General features: G+C 42.6%; 1 protein-coding gene across 5 annotated transcripts in view; it reads left to right on the top strand.

Moving 5' to 3' along the window:
* The window catches only part of ZNF385C (zinc finger protein 385C), a 276,051-nt gene that overhangs the window by 57,784 nt on the left and 191,019 nt on the right, over positions 1-27,248 (top strand). Inside the window, exon 1 of one of the 5 annotated variants that reach the window (XM_039359009.1) lies at positions 22,570-22,824. The exons of the other annotated variants lie outside the window; for them this stretch is intronic. The gene's annotated coding sequence lies outside the window, so the exon portion shown is untranslated. Of the gene's footprint in view, positions 1-22,569; positions 22,825-27,248 lie in introns of those variants that run through there. 5 annotated transcript variants of the gene reach the window in all.

Genomic DNA, 27,248 nt, shown 5'->3' with positions numbered 1-27,248 from the left:
ATCACATTTGTATTTTATTCATTATCTTGTTTTTCTGTTGTCGTCAGCCACATGCCTTCATGAAGCTCACAGGATGAATAAAATGCAGAATCTTTTCATTCTGGATGCTGCCTTCGTACATAAATATTCCCTTGCTGTTATGACTAAATAATAATTGATAGAGAAAATTCCCGAAGAACATATCTTTAAAAAGCCATCTAATTAATGGTCATCTTTTTAAAAGCAATCTAAATAATAGTTATTTCCACAAGGGAAAGCGCATCAATAAGCACTTCGCTAAATGAATGTTTTCTTCACTCTTTGGGATGCTGCGTTTTGTTTTTTTTTTCTCCATTATTGTCTTTTTCTTGAAATAGGGAACAGAATTGTATGCAATATTACAAATGTGTACTGCACCAGAAGTGGTTATAATACCACCAGCTTTATTTTTTTTCCTGCTTTCTCAATAACCCCTGGCATGAAGCATGCCCTTTTCACAGCTGTCGCACACCGAGTCAATGTTTTCATTGAGTACGCCAACACAACACAGATCTTTTTTCTATGCTGTCGTGTCCTTTAGATTGTAAGCCTGAGGGCAGGAGACTGTCTTATTATTAATCTTTGTATGAGCTCTGGGAGAATTTTTCAGCTGAAGAGCAGAGTTAAAATGTTTTAAACAAATTGAGTTTCTCTGAGATCAAGCTATACTTGTGAGTTTACAATAGAATATTTCAACCTTGGGTGTATTGCAGTGATTTTCTGTTTTCCACTCCTTCATTTACTTTCAGTAAACTCTTTCCATCTATTTGAATTTTTAACTATCCTAAATAATATGAGGTTGCCCATAACCTTATCTGCTTAATTATGCTTTCCAAACTTTCTGTCATTTATTCACAAAATAATTAGCAGGGGCAGTCTTTCTACCCCTCTGTTATGAGAATTTTTATTTTGAATCAGGCCCTGAAACACATCAGAGACAGATCAGAATATTTGTATATCATTGATTGAAGGTTCCATTAGGTATTTTGAATTTTTCTAATCAAAATATACATTTAGTACAGTTGGGGAATAGGTGAAATTGTTTGTCTTCTTGTCCTGTTCCTGTTCTTTTTTCCAAGTCTATGCTTGGGACAAGAGTGATAACTAGTGTTACCCTAAGTCTAGGATGTCCATTATTGTTAAAATTTATTGCATAGTCAGCCAGATGTTTAGAGTGGATTTGGCATTTTTATCCACTTACGGAGTCCTTCCCAGGACCTGGAATAGGCAGATGTGGATGTCTGATGGTGTAAAAAGTATCATTGCCTGATATAAGCAGTTCTGAGTACTTTTTGTAAATTACCTTTTGTAATTTGGTATTTTATCAATGCCGATGGTTTTCAAGCAATGTTGCAGTTGTTTTGGGATTGCATCCAAGGTACTTATTACTATCTTTGTTTTCTTTTGCCACTGTTGTTCTATTTCTATTTGCAGCTCTTTGTATTTCGTTATCCTCTCCAATTCTTTCTCTTCTGTCCTGCTGTCTGCCATTCATAATGATAGTTGTTAAGTCTGAGATGTTATGTGGCAAATGCCTGCCTGTTCCTTATCATTATAATTTTATTATTATAATTTAAGTTTCATGTAGCCACCATAAAGTTTGATGCAGGAGATATTGGCTCAAGTTTTCTAATTTATTATATTACCTTGCCTTTCATATGATGTAGAATAGTGCTAATCCCAGTCTACTCACCTGTGCCCTTTCTTAAAATTTGCATCCCACAATAACCTTCACAATTGTTGAACTGCTTAATACAATGTGCTTGGTTTGATTTTGCTCACTTCATAAACCTGCACTATATTGAGCAAGCTATGCTGTCTGGTTTAGAGTGTTGTGTGAATGCAGCTAAAATTTATTTTATTTATATCCTGCCTTTAATTAAAGAGTTTAAGATGATATATAAACTCCTCCTGTTGTTTTTCTCCACAACAACAATGCTGCGAACTAGGTTGAGCTTAGCACTGTTCTGAGAGTCAACCAGAGCCAACTGTGAGTTTCCAGGGTTGCAGGTAGACTGCAAAACATCACTACTTTCTTATTTATCCCTCAATATCAGTATACTAGAATATTTTAAACTGGCATTCTTTGGCTCTAGAATACTTGAGTGTGCTCAAAGTCACTGCAATAATTCCTGCCAAAAGGAGAATAATTATATCTTTTTACCTATTTGTACTTGCAACTTCAACTGAAAGACAAGAATAGAAGGTGGAAGTGATTTAATCTCTTCTCCAGCACAGGAGTTGGAGAATCTACCAATGGGATTCTCTGTCCTCCTGCCCAATCAGATCAAGTCAGCCAAACTTGCCACACCCGTCCTTGATTAGGCTCTCCCAGTCTTGACTTGATCTTGCCCAGGACAGACGTACAAGTTTGGCTCATAGGCAGGTAGATTAAGTCCATTGGTAGATTTTCCTTTCATTATTTGTTCTTACAGGTGCAGTCTCCTGAGCAGCGTTGGGACCAGCACTGCTTCAGTTGACTAATCACCCATCTGATTCCCAGTGGGACTCGGACAGGAACGGAGACTTCACTTCTTCCCTCCCTCCTTACTAACAGTGCTGGGCTCAGCTCTGTTGTTATTCCCCTTACCCATCCCCTTCTTTAGTTTCCTGGTTGTCGGAGCTTGCGGCTGCAGCTTCGGCAACCCCGCAATGGCCGGACGAGCGCTGCTGAGCCGTGTGGAACTATAAATAGCTCAAACTTACACAGAAGCTTTCTCAGCCTCCGGAATTGGCACAGTCATCTGGGAGGTTCCTTCAGCGCTCACATTCACCCGCAACGTTCTTTTGAACATCGGGGGACAGGTTTTCTTGTTTGGTAACATCTATCAGTAGAACTTGAGAGTTTAGCCGCGGCTGCCATTTTGTGGACCGTGTGGCTGACAAAGGCTGTCTCTTTATGGGAGAAGGGAGAAGGGGGAGGGGACTTTCCACTATATCAGAGCAGTTGTTTCTGTTTCTTGGGGGGGGGCTCATCATGTCAGGAGGCTTACGTTCCTTCCTTTCTGATTTTGTGGGCGAAAGCCTTAATTTCAGTCAGGCGGAGAGCCTGACCAGGCTCCGGCTGCGATTTTGAACGGCCCTCGTGAGCTTTGATTAGAGGCCCTATAGGCCTCATAGCCTGGGGATGCTAGTGACCTTATTCTTTCTCCTCTTTTATCTTTCTATTCATTTTCTCCAGCATGATGAATGTAGAATCCACGGGTGGGTAATCTCAGCCTTCCTGCTCAGAAGAGACTAAGTCAGAACTTTAGCCATGCCTCCCTCTGGGAGTGTCCTCCAGTTTTTGACTTAGTCTCAGCTCAGTAGGACGCAACTCCTTTGGCTCCTCAGTTAGACTAGGTTAATTAATTTGCTTTATTTCTAATTGGATTTCAATTTATTCAAAAGATCTCTAAATTCAGGTGTTTTATTCTTCCTTGATATTTGGACTCAAATTGGCAAAGAATTTGGCAGTAATCCTCCTGGATATTATTCAGGCCTTTGGGCCTCAAGAGCCTAACAGGCTCCTACAGAGCAGGCTACAGACTGATCTGAAGTGGAGTGTTTTCGCTCCCATCAAGCTGATTAGCGGGACCTCTGATCAGCCGGACAGCTGGCTTGCGGCGTTTCGGAGTTCCTCGGAGCTTGTACGGACTGGAGGGCTTCCCTTTCCTTGCTGTTGCCAACGCATGAGGTTTCTCTGTTGGAAGCAGGCGATTTCAGATCACAGCGGAGCTGCACGACCAAACTGCAAGTGCTTTTTTCAGAGCGGGGGGAAGGGAGCCTATTTAGACTGCAGATTCTTAAGGCCCTTCCTTCCAAGGGGACTTGTAGCTCCGTTTTCTTCAGTTTTTTGGCATGTTTTCCATAGTTCAAGAGGCACTAAAAGATGCAGCCGCCATTTTGAATGCGTGCTCAAGGCGCGGCCGCCATTTTGAGAGCAATTTAGGCGCGGACGCCATTTTGTAGGGACCTCGTGTTCCTTTGAGCTCTATTGGGGCCTGCTTGCTTAATTGCCCTGGCCTGCTGTGTCAGGCCTTCACTGGGGGGAAGCATTGAAGATCTTTCTGGATAATTCGATGCGTTATTAAGGGAATCACATCAGTGATTGCCTCATTGCACTTGCATTATTATTCTGACTACTCATTGAAATTCAGGTTGTATATCCTTCTTTACTGTGTGTGTTGAGCGAAAGGGAATTTATTGAGAATCCACCTGTTTCTGTTTAGTCTGTGGCACTGTGCCACAAGGCCTTGACAGGCAGTTCTAGTGAACTGTCTGGCTGTTTTTTGCCATTGCTGTGGTTCAGAGCGAGGGTCATTTTCCCATCTCTGACAACTAGATCTGTGTGTTTGGGTTCCCCCCACTTCTAGATATCCCTTGCCACGATTATCTAGATTGCAATGGCAGACAGTTCCTCGTCCCAGGCATCACAAGGCTCTGGTATTCCCCCCGCACAGACAAAGCGCAGATCAACTGATTTGGATGCAGGGGGAAAGAAAAAGGCCAAGACAAAGCGTTTATCTACCAAAGAGTCCTCCAAGGCAGCTGAGCGAGAGGCCACGAGGAGACACCAGACGCTGGAGAGGGAATTCTCCAAAGCCCAAGGGCTCATGTCCAGTGAAGGTGAAGTGTTTCCCCCCGTTCCATTGGACACTTCTCCATTTGAGCCTCCATTTGCACCTTCCCATGATGCCCCTAGGGCATGGTCTCCTCAGGGGGAAACTGAACAGGTTGGTCCCCCTCGCTCATTATCTTCACCTACACAACAGGGTCCTGAAGCCACGTATGCTACAACTGAGGCTGGGGTCAGTTCTAGGGACCAACAGAATATGTGGTCAGCACAATTTCAGGCATTTATGCAACATGCATTTACTCAATTTATGTCATCCTCTAGGAATCAACCACCTTTGCAACCTCCATTGCCTCCATCCATACCATCTTCTCAAGTGGGACATGCCACAGTCCCCGGTTCCGGCATCTCTGAGACTTCCTCCCAGTTAGGAGAGGAGGGATCAGTGAACCTAGAGATAGCCGACATGCCCATGTCAGAGGATGAGGGGACAGCGCCCGAACAGGCACCAACTTTGGGTCTTTTTGATCCTTCTCTTTTCAGGTCTCTACTTATGAAGGCCTGTACCACGGCCAACCTCACTTCGGCACAGGAAGACAAACCTTCCACCTCCACTAGCCAAGAGTCTAACCCTTTGTTTGCAGAACAGGTTGTGGAGGAGAAAAAGATTCCTTGTCCGCATGTCTTTTGTACTATGGTGGAGAAACAGTGGTCATCTCTGTTACTTTGCCTTCTCCCAATAGTACAGAGAAGAAACTGTTCAATGTTTCTTCCTCATTTGTTTCCCTCTTAGACGTGCCTTCTGTGGACACTCCTTTAACTTCTTTGTTTTCCACCTCTGCTATTCCAGGGGATATGGCTGAGGCCCTGAAGGCAGAGGACAAGAAGTTTGATTTCTCTCTTCGTCAAGCTCACCAATCCTCGGCCTGGGCTATCAGGGCTGCGACTTCATCTTCCTTTTTCGCAAGGGCATCAATCGTGTGGCTCCGCGAGCTCCAGGCACTCGTTCCCCCTGATCAGGTTCAGACACATCAGACACTAGGGAAACTTGTGGCAACGTCAGAGTACATGGCAGACGCTTCTCTTCATTCGGCCAGGTATTCTGCCAGATCCATTGCAGCCACTATTGCTTCTCGCAGACTACTGTGGCTGAAACAGTGGCAGACTGACTTAAAGTCCAAGTGGCGTCTGTCGATGTCCAAATACAGTGATACACACCTATTCGAACCACATATAATTGAAGGCGTCTGTCGATGTCCAAATACAGTGATATACACCTCCTCGAACCACATATAATTGAAGGCAAGGACAAACGTAAGATCCTGGCACACCCATCCAAAAGGTCAGATAGGCGGCCCCAGCAGGGGTTTCGTAGGCAGGCCTTCTGTCCCAGTGGTTCCTGGGAGTGGAGGCAGCCCTTTTGGACCGGGCAGTCCTGGGATTGGCTCAGAGGCTCGCCATCCTTTCCCCCCAGGCAGGATTACCAACAGGAGCACCAGAGCATTGCAGCCAAGGGCCAGTTCCAGTCCAAGCATCCCTTTCAGGGCTCCAGGGGCTATCCCTATAGCCGGTCCAAGTGACACCAAGGAGGATTATCCCATAGGGGGTCGCTTGGCACTGTTCAGCGACACTTGGGAGGTCACCACCACCGACTCTTGGGTCAGAGAGACCATAAAACACAGACTCGCTCTAGAGTTTTATTCACCTCCCCCAGATCGTTTCATACAGTGCCCAGTATCACGAAACACAACCAAGGCAAAATTAGTAGCCACGGCCATCTCCCATTTGATAGAAATCAAGGCCATAGAGCCTGTACCACAGGAACAGGAAGGAGAGGGGTTTTACTCCATTCTGTTCATGGTCCCCAAAGCCTCAGGGGGATGGAGGGCGATACTGGACTTAAAGGGCCTGAATTACTTCTTGACCTACAGAAGGTTCAAGATGCAGTCCCTAAAGTCCATTCTGTCCAGCATCAGGAAAGGGGACTTTCTCTCCTCCATAGACCTGACAGAGGCATACTTACACATTCCGATACTTCTGGACCACCACAGGTTCCTTTGGTTTTGTTATCAATACAGTGCTCTTCCCTTTGGCCTCTCTTCAGCCCCAAGGGTCTTCACAAAAGTTTTGGCAGTATTGGCTGCCCACCTCAGGATGATGCCAGTGCGCGTGCAATGCTATCTGGACGATATCCTAGTACAGTCCAGTTCCTTCCAGTCAGCTCAGTCAGACCTGGAAATCACGATACATACCCTTCAGGTTCATGGGTTCTCCGTGAACTTCAAAGCGCCCACAAAGCGCCTCCTTCATCTAGGGGCGATTATAGATTCAGATCTTTGCAAGGTTTATCTTTCACAGGAGCGTTGGGTCAGCATCCGAAAGCTCGTGCACCAGGTTCGGAGAAAGAGAACAGTGCCTCTGGTCCAGCTGTTTCAGCTCCTGGGAAAGATGGTTTCTTGTATGGGGATCATTCCGTGGGCCAGACTTCACTCCAGAAGCCTTCAATGGTTCCTCCTTCCCTTCCAGAAACAGAACCTCAGTTCATCCACCAGAAAGGTCAGGGTCCTCATCACACTCTGTCGTCTCTTCTTTGGTGGACCATTTTCAAGGAGCCTCTCAGGCTCACCTTGACTATAGACACCAGTCTGTTCGGTTGGGGTGCCCATCTTCAGACCCATCTTGCTCAGGGACACTGGTCCCAATTGGATCTAGTCCACAACATAAATTGGCTCGAACTCAGAGCCATACACTTAGCTCTCCATTGGTTTTCCTCCCTAGTGACGGGACAGCACGTCCTGATCCTGACAGACAACGTGGCAGCCAAGGCTCATGTCAACAAATAGGGAGGGACCCGGTTCTGGTCACTCATGCAGGAAGCCTTGGATCTGGGTCTGTGGGCAGAGTCCACTCTGGGTTCCATCAGGGCGGAACACATATCGGGGGAAGCAAATTGAGAAGCAGATTCCCTGAGCAGGGTCACAGTAGACCACTCAGAGTGGCGACTGGACCTGGCACTGTTCAGGGAAATCTTGGCCAGGTTTGGCCATCCACATCTGGATCTCTTTGCCTCCCCGATGAACGCCTAACTTCCCAGGTTCTTCTCCAGGTTTCTGACAAGGGGGGCAGAAGGAACAGATGCCCTCCGGTGCAAGTGGCCAGGGGGCCTGCTCTATGCCTTTCCTCCCCTCCCGTTGTTACAGGCAACTATTCGCAAACTGATTCAGGAAGGGGTGGAGATAATCTTAATTGCTCCACATTGGCCAAGGCGTCCGTGGTTTGCAGACCTTGTGGATCTATCGCTCTTGCCACCGTGGAGGATTCCCCTGGACCGAGTGGCTCTCAGCCAAGGGACTCTTCAACATCCAGATCCACAGTGGCTCCAGTTGGCCGCCTGGCACTTGAGCGGGAAAGTTTAGCTAGGCAATCCTATTCATCCAGCATGATCTCGATGATCCAGGCCTCAAGATGCCCCTCAACTAATAGGATTTATGACGCCACGTAGAAGAACTTCTGCACCTGATGCACTAAACAGCAGCTCAGGCCATTATCATTCCTAACATATTGGAGTATCTCTTGGAATGTATGAATAAGGGGCTATCACCTAGTACCATCCGCAGACAGGTTGCGGCCTCACAAACGGTCCTTACCTGTGACAGCCTGGTCCCTTTATTGCATCATCCGGCTGTAAGTGCCTTTCTGAAGGGAGCGGTTAATGCCAGACCACCTGTGGTCCATCGTTATCCCTCTTGGGACTTACCTAGGGTGTTACAAGCCCTGACTTCTCCGCCGTTCGAGCCCCTCAGGTCTTGTTCACTTCATGTCCTTTCCTTAAAGGTAGCATTCTTGGTGGCTATCACATCGGCCAGACAGATTTTGGAATTGGCCGCACTCTCAGTTCGGAGTGATTTGTGTACCTTTTTTGAGGATAGGGTGGTCCTTTGTTTGGACCCTTCCTTTGTTCCTAAGGTTAACACTTGGTTTCATAGGTCACAGGACCTAGTTCTTCCAGATTTTTCTCCTAATCCATCACATCATCTGGAGAGACAATGGCATAAGTTAGACGTGCGCAGGGCTCTGCATCATTATGTTAAGTGGACCTCGGCCTTTTGTTAATCAGAGGGCTTGTTCGTGTCTTTTCAGCCCTCTGCCATGGGTCAGAAGGTATCCTCTTCGACCATTGGTCGATGGATCAGGGCATGTATTGCTCAGGCCTATCTTTCTCAGTCACTTCCAGTTCCTACGCATATCACTGCTCACTTGACACGCAGTGCAGCTGCGTCTGCAGCCTGGTCCACTCATGTATCGGTTGAGGAGATTTGTAGGGCAGCGACCTGTTCCCCCCTTCTTCCTTTGTGAAACATTACAAGATTGATAGGCTTGCTGCGGCAGATGCCTCGTTTGGTAGAGTTCTGCAGCAAGTAGTTTCTTCTCAGGAGACACAAGCCTAGACTTTCCCTCCCCATAGGGACATGGGGGCTTTAGTATGTCCCACCGGTGGATTCTACATTCATCATGCTGGAGAAGGGGCGTTGTCTTACCTGAATGCCTTTTCTCAGCATGATGATGTAGACTCCTCACCCTCTCTTAAGGCAGTCTAGGCAGGTGTCATGTTAATTGGAGCCATTGCATCAGACTTCATCATGGATGCTTCGCCTCGTCAATAACTGGAGGACACTCCCAGAGGGAGGCGTGGCTAAAGTTCTGACTTAGTCTCTTCTAAGCAGGAAGGCTGAGATTACCCACTAGCGGATTCTACATCATCATGCTGAGAAAAGGCGTTCAGATAAGACAATGCCCCTTTTGAGTTAATTTCGTAATTAAACTCTGAAGAATAGGCCTATCAGGCCCAATTTAGGCTGTTCTGGTGTCTCCCTACCTGGTCACCACCTGGCGGGCTATATATATATATATATCCGTAGTGATCTCACGCAAGGATATTTTTGTTACCCTTTCCCACAGCCTTGCCTGTTGCACATCGATTGCCAATTTCACATTGCTGGCCTGGCATTATCATGCGTTTCACGAAGAGCCAGTTGTTACCACCTTGGTGACATTACAGCGGCTGTGGACAAGACTGGTCTTTTGGATACCACTGGTCTAGTGACCGGGGGGGGGGGGCTGGGCATAATTATTATACACTGCCCTTGCTCCTTAACCGCCATTTGATCCTTCGCCAGGGGTACCCTTTAGTGCACCTGAAGATTATTTACACCAGCATGGAGGACAGCACAGCCTCCCAGTCTAAGGACTCCTCTCCTCCTTCTTTGGGCTGGTAACAGCACAGGTCCTCCACCCAGGAGGCTGTTGGTAGGATCTCGGCCAAGGCCAAGGCCGTCTCTGCGAGGAAAACCTCCAAATTGGTAGAGAAGCAGGCCAGCAGGAGACACCAGGCTTTGGAAAAAGAGTTTTCCAAGGCTCAGAAACAAACCAGGGCCGAGGCAGTACAGGCTGAGTCCCCTCTCTTTGATTTGCCACTGGGCCCCTCTACTTCTGCCCAGGGAGTCTGGTCACCAGTGGAGCCTTTAGCTTCTCCCCTTCCATCTGGACTGGAATTCGGTACACACACATACCAATCTTTGCCCGACTTTCACCCCTACGGCTGCGGGGCTCAGAGTAGGTGAGTCAGATTTACTCTCACTTGAGGATTGTCTCCAGACTCTGGTCACTCAGGTGGTGGAACGGGCTCTCGCGGCCAGGTCTCCACAGGTATACAGAGTCGATTCCCGTCTTTCTCTTCTGCCTCCCCATTCGATGCAGCAGTGTAGCCGTGGACCTCCTTTTCTGTCTCATTCCTCCTATAGCAGAGTTTCATTCCTACCAGAGCAGGATCAGGAAATGGATGCTTCCTGGTCAGAGGAAGAGGTCTCTCCCCCGGACCCTCCGCCATTTGGCGGTCTATTTCACCCATCTCTTTTTCTGCCCTTACTTCGTAAGGCTAGCTCTTCAGCACATGTGGGGTCTAATTGTTCCACCCCAGTGGCAGCTGCTCCCAATTCAGATTCAGACCCTGTCTTCATCAAACCGGTAGTAACTCAACATCATGTACCCTGTCCGCCCTTATTTCTCAATGCAGTCAAGAAACAGTGGGTGTTTCCAGGCACCTTTCCCCTCCCTAGTGGGAGCAATAAAAAGTTGTTTAGTGTAGCCTCAGACTTAGCGGAGGCACTGGAGGTGCCTAGGACGAATGAGCCCTTGTCTCACCTCTTTTCCCCTATGATGGTCTCGGGATATATCTGAGGTTTTAAAAACAGAAGACCACAGATCAGAATTGGCCTTTAGGAGAACATACCAGGCGGTAGCGTGGTCTATAAGAACTGCTACTTCTGCTTCGTTCTTTACAAGATCGGCTCTCATTTGGCTTCATCAGCTCCAGGCCAGGATCTCTCCTGAGGATGTTCGTACACATCAGGACCTGAGCAAATTAGTAGCTGCAACGGAATACACTTCCGATGCGACTCTACACGCTGCCAGGTTCTCTTCCTGAACCATGGCATCCAATGTGACCGCACGTCGTATGTTATGGTTGAAGCATTGGCATGCTGATGTCAAATCCAAATGGTGCCTGGCAGCGGCTCTGTTTCAGGGTAGTATGTTATTTGGGGATGCCTTAACCACGTTTCTGACTGAGAATAAGGACAAAAGGAAGATACTTTCGCACCTTATCAAACGGGCCGACAGACAACCCAATCCTTACATCCGTCATCAGTCCTTCCGGTCTGGAACTACTCCTTATCACACAGCCCCCCCCCCGTCCATTCACAGCCAGACAGGACCACCCGGTTAACAGGCCAACTTCCAGACCCAGGCAACAGTTTCAGGGCAAACGATCCTTTCGAGGGGGGGCTCGTCCGTTCCGCAGAAAGTGACTCTTGTGTGAACCCTCCCATAGGGGGCAGACTGTCGCTCTTTGCCCACCAGTGGGAGATCACCACTACAGACACCTGGGTCCTAAACACCATTCAATACGGTCTATCTCTAGAATTCATTTCCAGCCCACCAAGACAGTTCATTTCTTGTCCCCAATCAAAAGAATCCAGTAAAGATAGGTCTCACGCAGGAGGCCATCCGTCATCTATTGGACGTAAGGGCCATAGAACCGGTACCATCAGACCAAAGGGGTTAGGGATTCTACTCCATCCTCTTCATAGTTCCCAAAACTTTGGGAGGTTGGAGAGCGATCCTGGACCTCAAAGGTCTAAACTTCCATCTTGCACACCGAAAGTTCAAGATGCAAACACTGCAGTACATCTTGGGCAGCATCAGACAGGGGGACTTCCTGATGTCCATAGACCTCACGGAAGCATACCTTCACATTCCCATCCTTCCCGATCACTGTCGGTTTCTCAGATTCAATTATATGGGATATCATTATCAATACAGGGCACTTCTATTCGGCTTGTCTTTGGCTCCAAGGGTGTTTACCAAGATTCTGGCGGTCATCGCCGCCCACCTGAGACTGGTGCCGGTTCGGGTACAATGTTACTTGGACGACATTCTAATCCAATCGTCGTCAGCTCCAACCGCACAGTCAGACCTCAGGCTGGTGATCAAGGCCCTACAGAGCCACGGGTTCTCGGTAAACTTCAAAAAATGCCAGACGGTCCCTTCGACCAGACTGTTACATCTAGGAGCCATTATAGACACAGCAGAATGCCGGGTTTATCTGTCCCAGGAGCGCAGAGACAGCATAGGAGACTTGGTCCTCAAAGTCTACAAGCACAGGACACTGTCACTTGCCAACCTTTCCCAGTTGCTGGGAAAAATGATATCATGCATAGCGATTGTTCCCTGGGCCAGATTACGCTCAAGGTCCCTTCAGTTTCTGCTTCCCTACCAAATACTAGGCACCAGTACATCCAACTGAACGGTAAGGGTTTCTCCACAAATCTTGATTTCGCTCAGATGGTGGCTTTCTCCCGCCATGGCCAGAGGGTCCATCTTCAAGAAACCTGTTTGGCTCACCATCACGATGGACGCCAGTCTGTTCGGTTGGGAAGCGCATCTTCAGTCACAGTGGGCTCAGGGACATTGGTCTCAATCATACCTGAGGCACAACATCAACTGGTTGGAGCTCAGAGCCATACACCTGGCTCTCCGCCACTTCCACAACAGGGTTGTGAGATGACATGTGCTAGTCCTCACAAACAAAGGCCCATGTGAACCGGCAGGGGGGTACCAGATCCCAAGCCCTCATGACAGAGGCCCAATTGTTGGGCTCCTGGGCAGAGACCAACCTTGCCTCAGTCAGGGCCGACCACATTTCAGGGGAGGCAAACAGACAAGCAGACTTCCTGAGCAGGTTGACAGTGACCACTTGGAATGGTGTCTGCACCCAGACCTTTTTAGGGAGATCTCCGACAGGTTCGGTCTCCCGATCATAGACCTGTTCGCTTCTCCGGCAAATGCTCAACTACTGAGGTTTTTCTCCCGCTTTCCATCTCTGGGGGCAGAGGGAATGGATGCCCTCTGGGTTCCATGGCCAGAGGGTCTTCTCTACGCCTTTCCTCCGCTCCCCCTCCTCCGGTGGTCCGCAAACTTCTACAAGAGAAGGTGGAAGTTCTTCTCATGACCCCATACTGGCCGAGGAGACCGTGGTTCGCCAACCTCGTGAACCTTTCCCTGTCTCTCCCTTGGAGGATTCCTCCGGGTCATATCTTGCTAATCCAGGGGACTCTGAGCCACCCGGAGCCCCAATGACTTCATTAGCTGTTTGGCGCTTGAGCGCAGGATCCTTTCCTGGGAGTCCTGCTCACCAGAGGTCATTTCCATAATCCAGGCCTCTAGAAGGCCGGCTACCAACCGCATCTATGATGCCACGTGGAAAGATTTTTGTAGGTGGTGCTCCAAACACAGCCTGTCTTTTTCGGATTTGACTATTCCAGACATTCTTGATTTCCTTCTAGAGGGCTTGGACTGAGGCTTGACACCTAATACAGTACGCAGACAGGTGGCAGCTCTTTCCACATTGCTTGCCTGCAACTCTGCTGCATCTCTGGGTCAACATCCTTTGATCCGCTCATTTATCAAAGGTGCGACTAACACCAGGCCCCCTGATGTGCATAGATATCCTTCATGGGAATTGCCACAGGTTCTGCAAGCTCTTACTAGGGCTCCTTTCGAACCCCTCAGGTCGTGTGACATGAGATCATTATCTCTCAAGGTTGCCTTCCTGGTAGTTATAATTTCAGCTCGGCAAATTTCTGAGCTGGCTGCTCTTTCAGTTAGGGATGACTTACGTATCTTTCACTGGGACAGGGTTGTTCTTTGCTTAGATCCCACTTTTGTACCTAAGGTTAATACTCTGTTTCACAGGGCTCAGGAAATCGTGCTTCCTGATTTCTGTCCTAATCCTTCTCACAATCTGGAACGGCAATGGCATTCTTTGGACATTTGCAGGGCGCTCCGTTATTACAACAAACGGACGGCCACTTTCCACAGCTCTGAAGCACTCTTTGTTTCATTCCACCCTTCTTCCAAGGGTCAGAAGGTTTCGGCTTCCACGATTGGCAGGTGGATAAGAGCTTGCATTGCGGGGGCATACCAGTCAAGTTCCTTGCCGGTTCCACATCGGATCCCTCTACGCGCAGTGCAGCCACTTCTGCTGCTTGGTCTACTCAAGCTTCCATTGAGGACGTGTGCAGGACGGCCACGTGCTCTTCTCCCTCATCGTTCATACGATATTATAAGCTGGACAGGTACGCATCTGCAGAAGCCTCTTTTGGCAGGAGGGTTCTTCAATAGGTGGTACCTTGAGATGTTGTTCCAAACTTGGCCGCTTCCCACCCTCAGGGACAATAGGCTTTGGTATGTCCCATTGGTGGATTCTCCATCTCCTGTGCTGGAAAAGGGGCGTTGTCTTACCTGAACGCCTTTTCTCAGCACGGAGATGGAGAATCCACTTCCTCCCTTTTTTTGGTCCTTAGGCTTAGAGTTAGAGTCTATGAGCCAATACGTCTTGCTGTCAGTCAGTGGCTTCGCCTTCGTCGAGACTGGGAGAGCCTAGTCCAGGATGGGCGTGGCAAGTTTGGCTGACTTGATCTGATTGGGCAGGAGGACAGAGTTAATCCATTAGTGGATTCTCCATTTCCGTGCTGAGAAAAGGCATTCAGGTAAGACAGTGCCCATTCCAAGTCTACAGATATAATCCCTGCTCATGGATTGACCTCATAGCTCTGAACCCACATTCACTCGATTAAGGGGCAAAGAGCTGCAGGTTATAGGGTGCGTACTTCAGAGAAAATAGCTTTCATGGAGTACCACAATCACACAGAAGCAATAATAAACATTGATTGAATCTAGAAGGAGCCAGATAGAATTTTAAAAAGTACATCAGGGTCCAAGAAATTGCTGGAAGCTGTATTTATAAGAACTCACTATATATGTTGTACCTAGGTCTTTCCACATTGACTCACCTACTTGAATTTTGTCAACTTTTCTACACCTTGAGCATACTTTTTGACAAAACCCTTTCAGATGCCAAATTGTATTTTCAGTTCTTATGGAAAATATTTGTTCTTGCATGACCCTGTCCTCAGCCACCTAATTTCCATTGCTCTTCCTCCCTCTGGATCTGTAGCACAGAACAGTTCCTTTTTGAATTAAATGCTTTGTAAAGATTATTTCCCATACTTTATGAGATCAGTTAAGAACAGATAAATCATCACTTCACTTACTCAGAAAATTATTGCCTGGGCTGCTCTAAGTCTTTATGTTGTACCAACTTAGGACGCTGGAAATATGAATATTATATTGGAATCAATAGTTTATTTTAACAAGCTTTTATATTGTTATATGTGATTGTTCCTGTTTTTTTTATGAATGGGTAAGTGCACTGGATATCTTCACAAGGGTTATATCTTCATAATTATTTTAAATAATAATTAAAGAAAAGAAAAAATATCCTTTAAGGCAAACTTAGTTCTTGGCAGTTTTAAGGAGACATTCTCTCGTATTCTTGATAGAGCATATGAAAATGACTTGCTATCACCCTTTTCCAGGCTGTTTTTTTAAAAAATAATTCTCAGTCTAGCTTATAGGAGTGTTTCTTGCTTGTCTTCCATCTAAGAAATAACCACGACTGACCTTGCTTGCTTGTCAGAATCTACTATCTTAGAATCCTAGAATCTAAGCTTGGCACAACTACCTAAATGAGCAAATAATAAATATTTCATCCCAAGGAATTGCCATTATATCCTGCAGAGATTTTATTCATTTTTGGCAGGAAACATGGCCATTGTAGGCTTCCTCTCTATGCTACCTGCAAAGTTCCAGCCCTGACAGGCATGTATTTATAGAAGTGGGCAAACAGCCCTGCTAAACTGAAAGTGGTACTTGCAAAGAAGCATTAGCATAAGCTAACAAGATGGAAACTGCCTAGAACTTTAAAGTCCCAAGTCATACATTTTAACACTCCCTCTAATCAGTGCTCACCAGTGAAAAGTCATACATCTTTATTATGCTGATGAATGCAAGCAAAGCAATGTCAGCTGTTTCCAAAAAAGATGATTTGCTGTCTTGCAAGGGGTCTAAGAGATTTGATTTCAAGGATAATGTGTACATATGTGGGTTGGGTGAAGGGGAGAACAGATCCATGTCATGACTGAGCAGAGCATTAGAGGAGTGCAGTTTGCATGATTATCTACATCAAAGTTTCCCGCCCGCTCTCTATTTTTAAGCTTCAGATGATGCTGTTTGGAAGTGGGCCAAAACTATAAATTGAAAAAGTATTATTGCTGTCAAAAGGATTTGTGAACAGAACTGTTTGCAACTGATGAAGATCCTGGCAGAAGGCAGCAAGGCTTCTGGATAACTGTTCTTTTTTTCTCCCTTAGTTTAAGAAATGCAAGTTCATAGTTGTGATTGCTGATCATAGTAATGTACTTACTACAAGTTGCGTGTTTTAAATTATGAGAACCTTTAATTAACAAAATTAACATTTTGCAGTGAAAATTACTTCCTTGCTATAGCATTTGGAGGAAGAAGCTAGTTTTATGTATGTAATATTTGATATTGTACTTATGCATAAATTAAATACAGTGGGGTTTTTTTTAACAAGGTAGAATTTACACAAATTTCTTGCCTACCCCTGGTCTCCTCAATTAGTGAAAGCAGCAGAAGATATCAAAAATATAATGTTAGTCCTCAACATCTTCAGTCTGGCCAGGTTATTGTTTTTGTAAAAATGGCTTTTATTAGGATGGCTTTATTGGGGTTGTCTTACACTTTAAAAAGCCAGTTTATGTTCTTTTTTCACTCTAGAAACTCTTTAAATTCATATTAGTTTATCCTACAAGAATAATGTGGGACACACTAAAGCCCCTTTTGATAGGTCTGGAATTAATGCCCAGGAAGGAAGTTGTTGTATATACGAAGTTGTGATTTGTTAAAGAGGCAGTTCTTTTGAGAGGAGAACTTGCTCTAAGTTTGCCTCTGTAGTAGGTTACATTCCTTGCGCGTTTATGAGAGTATTTTATCATCTCTTAAAAATAGGACTAGAAATGTAACTGGAGGGGTGGAACTAGAGTCATCATCTCCTATTTGTATTAGGATTCCAAAATAAGGTCAAGAGAGGCACTTCTGAGCCTGATTTTTATGTTGCTGGGTTTGAACCTTTCCTCTAGCCAGCATGAAGATTTTTATTTGTTAACATCAGTTAAGCAGTGGTTCTCAACCTTTTTAATGCCATGACCCCCAACTGGTCGTAAGTCGAGGACTACTCAACCGGTCGTAAGTCAAGGACTACTCAACTGGTGCAGCACCGTTTGCAGAATGGGACTTTTGGCGGGCTCAGCAAGGCAGAGACAGCCTGGACAATTCCTATTGGCTTTTGAAAGCCAATAGAATTAGACTCTATTCAAGAGAGTCTATTCTATTGACTTTCAAAAACCAATAGAATAAAAGGGAGTAGCACAGCTAAGGAAAAGGGGGAAAAAATGGCGGACTGCGTTGTTTGGCGACCCCCGTGAAATGGTCATTCAACCCCAAATGGGGTCCCGACCCACAGGTTGAGAACCACTGAGTTAAGATGTAGCATAGATCCTTCAATAAAGAAAATCAAATTAACGTAGTAAAGTACAGAATTACAAAGACAAAAATGAAATCGTAGAAAAGCAGATCAGATGTTTAGTTTTTTTTTAACAAAAGACAAAACAAAAATATGTTTAGCTGTGTTCACACCAGTTACCCACAATTAATTTTTCCATGATTCAATTACGTGCCATCAAATCAGTGTGGAATCTTAATGAGCACATACAAAGATCTTGTCTAGAGTGATCTGTCTCCAGCCTGGCTCTTCACATCTTCCAGTAATGCACTCATTGCTGCTATAACTCAGTCTGTCCACCTTATTGCTAATCATCCATGGTTTGTTTTTTCCTAGTTCCTGTGTTTGCAAGACAGATTTCACCCTCTACTGATCATGTGGGCTGCTTTCATACAACACACTAAACTCAAAATATAGATGGCTACTTTGTAGTACTGTATTATTATGCAAACTCGCATATATTGGATATAGAAGAGCAAATCTGAATATCTTCTCTTAAGCAGGTTTCCCCCTATATGGAAACCAATGAGATTCTAGAACTACAAAAAATATAAAAAGTCTATTCATTCTGTTAAAATGCAGGTTTTTGAGATGTAAAAAAAAAACCAAGATGAAATATTTCATTTTTCCATCTTTAATATGCCATATAAGCTGTACAATTCAATTGAAAACAATTTAAGGGGGAAAATAATAATAAAAAACCCCATACAATAAAGTGGTTTTCCACTCCGATCTGCTGTGACGTTTGCCTGCTCTTGTCTTGGAAGGGAAATTCAGAAGAGTCCCTTATAACAACCAATGAAGTCCTTGTGTAATGAACACAGTGAAATCCCAAATCTATGTTGTATTATAATGACTCTTTTATAGAGGTTAGGATCAGATACATTGCATCTCTTTTAATGGACTTCTCTGAATGTATGGACCTTTAGATATTCAGCTTTAGTTTGTCCTTGACTTATGACCACAATTGAGCCCAAAATATCTGTTACTAAGCAAGGCAGGTAAGTGAGTTTTGCCCCATTTTACGACCTATTTGTTCCAGTTGTTAAGCGAATCACTGCAATTTTTAAATAAATCATGCCGTCATTAAATGAATCTGGCTTCCCCCATTGACTTTGTTTGTCAGACGCCAGCTGGGAAGGTTTCAAATGGTGATCATATCACCTGGGACAGTGCAACTGACATAAATACATGTGTGTTGTCAAACACTCAAATTTTTGATCATGTGACCATGGGATGCTGCAACAGTCGTAAGTTGAAAACTGTTCATAAGTCATTTTTTTCAATGCCATTGTAAATTCAAATGGTCATTAAATGGCTGTAAGTCAAGGACCGATCCACACAGCTGGCTGATCAGTACAGCCTTAACATATCTTCCAAATGGTTGTACTTTACTTTGCTGCCTTTAAGGTCAAAAGCCAAATCATGATCCACCAAGAGAAATGTTCTGCCTCTGGATAAAAGAAATCCTAATTGCTTCTTGTATTTTAGTTTTCTTTTTGTTGACCTTCAAACAGTAACACCCCCCCCCAAAAAAACAAATAAAATTATTTTCCTTTTATTTTTCTTTCTGCACAGATAGTGCACATCTTATGATCACAACTGAGCCCAAGACTTGTTAAGCGAGTTTTGCCCCATTTCTTACCATAGTTGTTAAGTGAACCACTAGTTGTTAAGCACACAGTTAAGTGAATCTGGCTTCCCCATTGACTTTGCTTGTCAGAAGGTTGCAAAAGGTGACCACATGAGCCTGGGACACTGCAAACATCATAAATAACATGACAGTTGCCAAGTGTCTAGATTTTGATCACGTGACCTTGGGGATGCTAGGGAAAATGGTCATAAGTCTCTTGTTTTCAGGGTCATTGTAATTTTGAATGCTGACTAAACAAATGATTGTAAGTTGGGGACTGCCTGTACTTTGATCTATGGCTGCAAATTGAATAAATGAAAAATGTGCAAACCCAGCCTCTAGATGAGGATTTCCAGGAGAGTCACCTCTGACTGTTCTGTCTGTAAATGGAGCGCCTCCACAAACAAGACTCCGTTTCTCTGTTTTAAGGTGATAAATAGCAATTTAAAGAACATTTCAAACACTGTAAGCTGGTACATTTCTTTCAGGAATTGCAAGATCTTCCTTTGCCCATTTCCAATAAATAATCTTGTAGTTCTGCAGGAACTAGAAAAGGGGTCCAAAGTGGTAGCACATAGGGGTTGGTAATTGCCACACTTGTGGTTCTTTTCATGCACTTTAATTCAGAAATTGACATAAATAGCTGGTAGTTTTTGTTTTTTGGCTGATGGCTACCCTATCCCATTTCACTGTTGGCTACTATTCAAGAACTTCTGATTTTGGTCAAGATAAAAAATATTTTAGAAATTAATTGAAGCAACAACATAAAATTTTATTAAGCCCCATTTCCACGTAATTTAAAGTTAATTTACAGACATACATTTGAATATTTTCTTCTTCTGTGGCCCAAGTATTATTGTTTGCCAACAACTCTTGAAAATTTAGAGGAGCTGCAGCCTAAGGTTTACAAGGAGCTTTTCTGGCAGCAGACATCTCGTTATTATTCCTCTCTTGAGAAAGAATAATAGTGATGGTGCTGCTGCAGCAGCTACCATTGTATTGTGACACCAAAGATGTCTGCAAAACCAGTAACTTTAAACAACATCAAGCAACAAAAATAAAAACAAATAAAAGGTGGGAGGAATAAAGAACCAAAATAGGACCGCCCCATTGATCAAATTACCTAGAGTTAATAATTGATTATTTGATTGATTGTTCAAATTTGTTACAGTTGCCCAACTCCTGCATACTTCCATTGTCCCATTCAAGTTGATTAAATATTCCTTTCTTGACACAAACTCTGAAATGAACTGAATCCAGTGACAGGGAACCCTCCCCATCTGCCAGTGTGGGCCATCATAGCTTGAATACGACCGTGGAATACAGAAGGTTTACAGTACCTATCATTAGTATGTTCTTACTGGGATTAAGATTCCCTACTAGCCTCTTATTTAAGACATCCACTGCTTCATATGCAGTTGATGAAAAGGAAAAAGAGAATGGTTTGTAATTAGTATTTATGCCAACAATATTATATTGCATATTGCCACCTGACACAGCTTATATACCATATTGGTTTACATAAGTAGTGGGCAATTTATCCTCCTCCAGGTAAGAAATAGGCAACGTTGTGAGACAGGTCAGATATTCAAATTTGACAGCATCCTATGGGCACTTTCACAAAATGATTGTCATGTGGGCATGATCAGTTACAAAAATATCTCTTTGCCACAAGTGTGTGGATACTCTATGCCACCTGTTCTCACCCACCAGGATACTTTTTATCAGTTCCCAAACTACTATTTTTTTTTCTTGGCAATAGGCCAGGTTTTCAAAGTAAATTCTGGACTGCAGTAACACACTGAGTTCTTATTTCCTAAAGTTGCATATAGAGCCTGCAGGGATTTCTGAAAATGCAGAAATGTAAGATGCAGCTGCATCATCATCTCCTCCCCCTCCTCCTCCCCCTTCCTCTCCCCTTTCCCTTCCAGCATCAGCATCATGATTAATTGAAATAATCTAATGTTTTAATTAAAATAATAAAATAAATCTAATATTATTGTCCAGTGGGGCAGAAAACATGGTAGGCACTAAGATTGTGAGCATCATCCAACCTTTTCCTGTTCAAGATATAGTAGATTGCAACTATAATATGCAACCAGTGTCCATGTGGGTTGAGGATAATGCCACTTTTATGAACAATAGGAGGGTACCAGACTGCTTAAGCCCGATACATCAACAGATATGATTTCACATACCAGAGAACTGAACTCCTTCAAATGCACAAATCAAATGTGTTTGGGTTTGTTTTGATAAGGGTTGTCACTTCAATTTGGCTCTCTTGAGAACTTTGGTTTTGAATTAGCTCTGTTTTATCATTCGTATTTCCCAGTTTGTAGATGGTAAAAACATACCAAAATGTAAAAAACTGTCAACTTACCACGCAGCATTTTAGTGTACAAAAAAGCTTGTTCCTCGGACACAGCCTATGTAGCCTAATGTGGCTTGATAGTGATACGTTTCTTTTCTTAGCAACCTCACTGAGTATTTATGCCTTTTGGATTTGGGGTCTGTTAGAGCTCTGTTTATTTTTATTCTTTTAGGATGCTTTATTAATGAAACAGATTTAATCACATTTGACAAGCAACAGAGCACTTGCTGCTTCCATTGTATTAGATGAGTTTGTAAAAGGTACTGCTATTTTTGGATCTAAGATGGGAAACATACCTTAGGTCTGGCATGGGTGTGCATGTTACAGCTGCCAGTATCATGTACAAGACGTGTCCTTTTCTGAATTAGCTTGTGCATGTTAATCCGTGGCTTCTTCACTGCTTCTCTATTGCCTTAACCCAAAAGCAAACACCACAGGTAAGATAAACACTTTTTATCAGCCACAATTTCAGCCCTCTCACTCGTATTTTCTGTAGGACACTTCAGGGTACATGGCAGGAAAAACTGGTCAAAGGGATTCAATGATTAGTAAAAATTGCTTAATTCATTTTCATTATTTTTTCCCTACACATCAGGTAGATACACCTCCTAAAACAGGATTCAACTTCTGAATGTAAAATGTACCACTGGATGACCAACATTTATTTCCCACATATGTAGGATTAGGAAAAATGGAATATGCCTTCCAAGCCCCTCCAAGGTTTTTTTTTTTTTTAATGATACTGTAGGTATTATCCCAATATGACCTCAGGCATGGCAATTTAAGGACAGTAAGATTCCCATCAACCTATCTCTCTCTTTTCTCTCTAAGTAGAATGTCAAGTGAATTCCATGTCCGCTTGGCAGTGAGCAATTGCTATGATTCCAAGGATGCACCAGTTGGCACCTGTTCTGCCTTGTAACCAAGTCTAAAGACTGTCTGCTTTTCTTGCAGGCATCATCCATAAAAGCTTCATCTGGGAAAACCCCGCTGGCAAGAAAAAAAATCCACTGGTTCTTGATTTTTAGTTAGCAGTGTTTGAATTTGCAAAGAAAGCATTTTACTTTATTAAGCAAAAATTATCATGAAATAGTAATTGGATTTTGACTCACAGAATGGCAACTTTTTCTCTCCTTTACTTAAAGGAGGTGGAACAGGCAGGCGTAGTTCAGGAGTAGAAACAGCCACATTTGGCAACTTTCACGGTAAGATTTATAATGCATAAAAGCGAACAAATGGAGATGTTTGCTCATTTAAAGCATGGCTAAAATTAGTATTTTCCTCTTTTTTCTGTGTCCTCCCCCCTTTTTTTCCCCAAATGAAATCCATCAGTTGCTAGTTAAGAACGTTGCTGAAACGGCTGATTTTTTTGTGTGTGTGTGTGCGTGTTACTGGTTTCTGTTAAGAGCTGTGTCTATTGTATTGGAATTATAAGTGTGTTTTGCTTTTACTGTGTGCTGAATATGCCATTCAGGATGCTGCTAGGGAATTCTATAAGGCAGCAAGTCAGGGAGGATGGAGCTATGAGTTTTTAAATTGGAGCAGCATAGAAGTCTTTTAAATAAATAAAATTAATATGCCTCTACTTTTAGCAACATTTCAAGGATTTGTAGAAGTTCTTTCAGTCAGGCCAAAGAAACTATTTCTTTAAGTTTATGATCAGGGCATGAATACCCTTTCCCTCTGTGCTACTGAACCTAATGAAGATATATTATATTTGAAAAGAGATTCACTTAATGGCATGATTAGTAGCTGTAAAGAGTTCCATCATCCAAGAAAATTTTCTTACCCTGTGTCTTTGTCTTCAAGCTACTATTTATCTTTCTATCTTCTGCTGAAAAAAAATGTGTAAATTATTAATGTAAGAAAAGAAGAAATGGCCTCTATGGTACATTCTAAATCTAATTATAAATTTGATTTGATAACTAGATTGGTGGTTTTTAGTGTTATGAAAGATGACAAAAACAAGAAAGAATTGTCCCCATTTCCTTTCAAAATTAGTTTGATTTAATTTTGAAAGATGGAGATGGTACTGGCTTAGAGTAATATGAGTAGAAATCAGTGTATTTGGGGTGTGAAGTTTTGAAAAAGTTAATTTATGTTGCTTTCCCCTACTCATAGAATTACGTAAGATGAAGATGACGAAATTGATTGTTTTAATTAAAGAGAAGAATGTATCTAGTTTTGTTCTACTTGGAAATCCTGTTTGAAAATTCCAGTGAGAAAGAGTTTAATTTTGTTCTAGGCAGACTCGTTCCTTGCTTAATGGTTCTTGCTGTTAAGACACTCTTTCTAATATGCAGTCTAAAGTTACTTCCTTTTAATTTCAAGTCATTGGTCCATGCTCTACCTATGATTTCAACAGAGAACAGATCCATTCCCTCTTGCATGTGACAGTTTTATAAATAAATTCTGTTATATCTCTACTGTAAAGTACAATGGAATTAATACTTCCTGTGATTTGGATGTAGTTTGTTAATGCAGGCAAAATCTTTTTAGCTGTTGAATCATACAGTATAACTTATTCATATTTACCTAGTGACTGCTTCCAAGCCAAGTCAACCCATTTAATGTTTCCTACTGAGTTGTAGGACGTTATATTAAAACTGAACAACTTCCGGTTGGACTTAACCCAATATTCAAATTTGAATCATGATTTTGCCCTATAAGGCAATCCCTCTAGTTTGGATGATATCTGTAAATTTGCTAAGCATATATTTCATTCGTTTATAAATATGATGAAGAGCATGGGGCCAAGAACAAAGCTCTGAGAAATTTTGCTTCATAGTTCCATTTAGTACAATGCAGTGTCTTTGATTAAATATCCTTTGGGTGCAATTCTTCAAATCAGATACAATTCTAACGAGCTGCAGAACTGTCTATCATAGTTCAGTTACCCATCTTGTTCATAAAATATTTTGTTAGATGCTTTATTGTGGTATGCTATATTCACAACAATTCTTTTGACTTCCAAGTTAGTCATAAAAAGAGATAATTTAATATGACTCATTTCTGACAAATCTATGCTTGGTCTTAGTATAGCCATTATTTTCTAAGTGTTTGTAGAATAAGGGTTAACAGTCTGTTCTAGTACCTTGCCCAGTACAGCTGTTAAAGCAACTTATTTGTATGTCCCTGGCTCTTTCCCCTTCCTTCATTTGAATACTGGGAGCATTTTTACCATTTTTTAAATATTGAAACTGACCCTTCTCTCATCTTCTGGATCATATCATTTATCCAGGAAGTTACAGAGACCAAGTCAGCTGATTTGAGATCATATTTGATAGCTTCTTCTACACCCAAGAACAAATTCATCTGTTTTTGGTGATCTGCACTAATTTAAGATTGAAAAATAAATTCTTCTTACGCTACTAGGGTTTAACATAGTATTTTTCTAAATACAGATAGTCCTTGATTTACAACCACAATTTAACCCAAAATTTCTGTTGCTAAGTGAGACATTTGTTAAGTTAAATTTGCTCCATTTTATGACCTTTCTTGCCTCATTTGTTAACTGAATCACTGTAGTTGATAAGTTAGTAACCTGGTTGTGAAATGAATCTGGCGTCCTCATTGACTTTGCTTGTCAGAAAGTCGCAAAAATTGATCACATAACTCTGGAATACCGCAACAGTCATAAATATGAACCAGCTGCTAAGCACCTGAATTTTGATCAAACGATTATGAGGATGCTACAATGGCCAGGTGAAAAATTGTCATAGCTCAATGTTTTCAGTGCCGTTGTAATTTTGAACAGTCACTAAATGAACTGTTGTAAGTCAAGGATTACCTGTATAGTTAGCTTTTTTCATAATACCCTAGTATACCAATCCTTTGATTATTTTTAATATTTCGGATGAAACGTTGAAGTCAAAGACTACATTCATAAACTCTCTATGTACCTAAAATCTGTGAGGCTTCAGATGCTTCCAACTATTACAATTGGAGAAGAAAAGCTGTGAGTAGATGACCATACATCTTCTTACTCTGGGGAAGTAATTATTGGAGATGCACACCAATGGCATCTCTTCGTAAGAATTGTTGTTGTTGTTGTTAATTGCGAAGCCGTGTCCGACCCATCACGACCCCATGGACAATGTTCCTCCAGGTCTTCCTGTCCTCTACCATCATCTGGAGTCCATTCAAGTTCACACCTACTGCTTCAGTGACTCTATCCAGCCACCTCATTCTCTGTCGTCCCCTTCTCAATCTTTCCCAGCATTAGAATTAAGGTAATGTAAATTTTATTTTCTCATCAGCATTGAATTACCAGTTCTTTATCAAAATGTAATAGAACTCCACAGATACAATGTTCATTGAAAAATTGAAATGAGGAAAATTATACAACTTTAAAAAAATATTTTAAACTAGTCTGTTTCTATTGCCTTGAAGGGCTATACCTTGCTTTCCATAAAATGTAGAGGTCCATATCCAAAAGTAGGCTTGATCGAAGCTCATTTGGGAGAAGAGGCTGGGAGTTTTAAAGAATGAAATGAGTTCCTTCAGCATCTCTAAGGCTAAAGGCACTCACTTTGTTTCTTAACCACCACCTCCTAACCAAATTCCAGCATTTTACATTGCAGTTTTGGACTCCCATGAAAGGTTATGACAGTTTCTCTCAGGTTGAATGCTTCTTTCTTTAAAAAAATCCAAACAGGAAAACTGCCTTCCTATCTGGGCTACTTGTAAAGATTTTACATTATTGAACTATTAATACAACACATTTTGGATCAGGTCAGCCAGCAGATTATTTGGCAAGGAATCTTCTTTGCTTAGTCTGAAAACATGAAGCTGGGCACAAACAAGCTTTTGAAATGTTCCATCCAATTTCTTGGTAGTAAAATTGGGTAGATCATTTTTCCAGAGGAATGAAAGGAAAGGTTATCCACAGTTTCCATAAGGCAGAACTCCCCCTTTACAAGGAGACAGTGGCATTGCTATTGGAAAAACTCAAAGGAAGGTGTGCCTTCATGAATAATGACCCTTACAGATTGAACAGATTTGTGCAAAACTGCAAACTGTGGGAAAGATGATCATCTAGTGGTTACTTTTGTTACTTCATAAATATACCCATGAAAATCCTTTCAGTTTTTTTCTCTCCTGTAAAATAATTTCTAAAACTATTTCTCTTTCATTAATATGAATTGGTAGAAATAAATGCAGAACTTTTTCACTGAGCATTAGAACAGATCTTTAATTCCCATTAGTGAATGCATTGTTGTAATTTAGCTTGATCAGAAATAAATATTATTTTGAGCATAGAGTTAATTAGAATAGTGGGTTGATCACATACTACTAATTGAAATCTTCCATTCTGCCTTCAATTCTCTGATCAAAGAAGCAACATTTAACTATCGTTTCCTATTTTATATTCTTTCTATTTCATGTTACATATCCACTTTTTAAAAAATGGTTTTAAATGCTTTTATTATAATTTCAAAAAAGAATAAAACTAATACAAACTTACATTTAAAGGAATGTAAAACAATATCCAGAAAGAAAAGCAGTGCAAGGAGATAGCCAACCAAATGCAGTTAGCTGGCAGATTAAAGATATTATATGGCTAACATATTCTAATACACCAGTAATTATAATAACCGTTATATTACTCTAAGACACTACATATGCA

This window comes from Crotalus tigris, unplaced genomic scaffold (assembly GCF_016545835.1).
Source record: "Crotalus tigris isolate CLP2741 ecotype Arizona unplaced genomic scaffold, ASM1654583v1 scf7180000019068.10715455, whole genome shotgun sequence".
Classification (NCBI taxonomy): domain Eukaryota; kingdom Metazoa; phylum Chordata; class Lepidosauria; order Squamata; family Viperidae; genus Crotalus; species Crotalus tigris.
The sequence above is the reverse complement of the archived record's forward strand: the minus strand, read 5'-3'. Positions and strand labels throughout refer to the sequence as shown.